Here is a 2992-nt window from a genome sequence, read left to right as displayed (position 1 = left end):
GCAATGCATTAGGTATAGGAAAAACGTCACGATAGGTAGGGGGAGGGCGTAATTTTATGCTCGATTAGGCGTGGTAAACTCGGTAAACAAGCCATTTTAGAAAACCAACCAAGTGGTTGATTACAGTTTGTGAGTCGAAGAATCAACTGGATATTTTCTATATTTAAAAATCGTAATTACATAAATAAAGAATATTGCATGCAATTCGACTAAACTTCCTGTAAAAGTTTTTAAGTTCATAAATGACCAGATAAAGGGTTTGGGTAATCTGAGACATAAATAAATCAAATTTTAGGGAATTGTGATAGTTACTTCATTAAGGAAATTTTCAGTTGGAAACAGATTTGTCACTTACAACTGTTTGTTTTGTATTTTAAGACAGTAGAAGAGATACAAAACATTACAAAAAATCAAGATTGTAGGATTTCAAGATTTTTAAAATAAACAAATTCTTTAGAAAGCAAACTTTAGTATTTTTTTATGATTCTAAACGTTGAACAAACTCCTTCTGAACTATGAATTTGCTCAATAGAGATTAACGTAAATCCCTACTGAGACTATAATATAGAAATTATACAGATTTTTTTACAGATTTTTGTCAGCCAGATACAGATTAAAAAGATTTTTTGCGATGAAAATGCAGATTGAACTTCGAAAAAATGTGGCATCACTGCTTGCTTCGTTGTCGTGCGTGACAGTCTGTTTGTTTCGTACTCTCTTGTTCTACCGTCATCTCTCATACACAACACAAACGTTAGAACAACATTCGAGCAAAAAGAAAATTATCAAATAACCATCATATGACGTGTGTCCTTCCGTTCCAATTAATCATGTTTTGTTGTTTTTGACATCATCCACATCCAGAGGGCCAGTCACTTTCGAATGTATGGGAATGGTAGGAAACCATTTGGAAATGTATGAAAATTTTCAGTTTTTATTCTTTATCGTCTTTATGGGCAGTTTTAGATGCACAAACATTGCACCAGTACATTACTATGGTGATAAGGTAAACACTCGTTTATTTGTTTCCTTCTGTGAAAGCATGTTTAGTCACAAATCGTGGATTTTCTAAAATTCTCCATACTGCAAAAATGATTTTCCTACCACTGAAGGGGCGACATCTCTTGGATCTTCAGTATAGCTACTACTCAAATCATATAATTGATTCCTCAATTTGATGTAAATTAAACAATTTCTGATCGGAAATGTTATTACTAGGACATCGTTGCTTGCTATTTTCAGGATTAACACAAGCACATCATCAGCAGATCTTTTATGAGAAAAACAAAAATACATAAACTCGTGACTGTTCTCGGCGACAATGTCGTATGACAGAGCCTGTCATATGACATTTTAGTTTGGTACTGTAATTTGATAGCTTGTTTTGCAAGTGTCGGAAGCAAAGGCAGTCGAATATCACAGAAAATGTGTCGACTACGGTGACCGCTTATTGTCAATAAAAGCAATCATATAGGGTCCACATATTGACAATACTTTTGAGTATTACCAAATGTTTGCTCATGTGGTGCCCGCTTAAATAGAAAGCGTATAAAAACTGCTTCTAAATGACGCTTCTAAAAGACGACTCTAATGGTGGTAAGCTCCAACCGGCATTATCCTCGGATTAAATCCCGATAAAGAATGTCAGGCTGCATTGACGTCGACATCACATTTAATCACCATGACCAAGCAAAAATTTTGCAGATCATCCAAACAGGGATAGTTTATCGTATAGATACTATAGATTCCATAGATAAGTGAAGGCACAAAAAGTTGTTTTGGCAACCTTGAAAAATAAATGATCTAACTGGCATTCGTGAAAAATTTACATGCTGTCAAAGAGCTTTTCGTTGTGCAGTTTGTTTTGTCTCGTGCGCAAACATTCAAAATTAAGTGCAAAGCAAATATTTGCAACTCAATGAATCGAGCAGTGATTTGCGTTATATTCCCTTCTTCCGTTTTACGCGAAATAAATCGAAATGTGGAGTGTGGAAAGCGTTTTGTGCTCATTATATTACAATATTTCTCCCGGAGAAAGGTCCATGATGACATCATCCTCGTTTGTCTACACTAACTGATACCTCGTTTGACTACATTCTACTCTACCTTCGCTTATCTATGGAATTTGTAGTATCTGTAGTTAATCTGAGTTGGAGCTTACCGCGATAATATACAAGCAACCACCGATTCCTAGTCTTGAGTACTTCAAGGATTCTTCAGTAATCAAAGGAACACATTTTAGTCCTTGTTACTTTTTATGCCTTGTTGATAGTGACAAGACTCGGCTCTGTCCACCGAGAATGATCTTGAAACAAGGAAAAAATGAGTTAATTAGTCTTCATCTATGTGATTCCTAATCTTCTATTCGTTGTTGTCTAGTTTGAAGTGGTTACGACTAGGTATCTGATGCATGGTCGTTACCGGTATCATAGTTTATTTTTGTTGCTAAGGAATCCAATTTTGACTGGCAAAGGGGCGCGCCTTTGGAGTGTGTTCCAACACTACGAAGGAAATAAATAGCGGGAACTTTCAATTAGATTCGATTCCTTGCGATAAAGGCAAGAATGAAACCTGTTTAAAACCGAATACTTCATCATTTCTCAATAGTGATGGAGTAATACGACACGCATTAAACTAAGGACTCGGGATATACTACAATAGATCAAATTACTGGTCGCAGTGGTGTTATGTCCCGAACAGAGGGGAAAAAACCGTACCGGTGCGTTGTAAAATCTATTTTAGCAATCTCCGTCATAGTAGCAGCACGGTAGTAACCGACCTATGCGCTGCTTATTATGAAACATTATTTTTGAATGAACTAATTTGAATTTAAGTAGTTCCAGGCAAAATATCGAAAACAAAATTAATTTTTGAATCAACCATCTCTGACTTGTATCAAATTTTTCGTAATTGTTTGTTATGAGCAATGTATCACATTTTGGCAAACATACGGCCATTTCAGGTCTTGTAAAATTAACAAAAAGACATCTTT

The sequence above is a fragment of the Ochlerotatus camptorhynchus genome, unplaced genomic scaffold (assembly GCF_037179485.1).
Source record: "Ochlerotatus camptorhynchus isolate MF236.1 unplaced genomic scaffold, CSIRO-AGI_Acam_v1.1 ptg000202l, whole genome shotgun sequence".
Classification (NCBI taxonomy): domain Eukaryota; kingdom Metazoa; phylum Arthropoda; class Insecta; order Diptera; family Culicidae; genus Ochlerotatus; species Ochlerotatus camptorhynchus.
The sequence above is the reverse complement of the archived record's forward strand: the minus strand, read 5'-3'. Positions refer to the sequence as shown.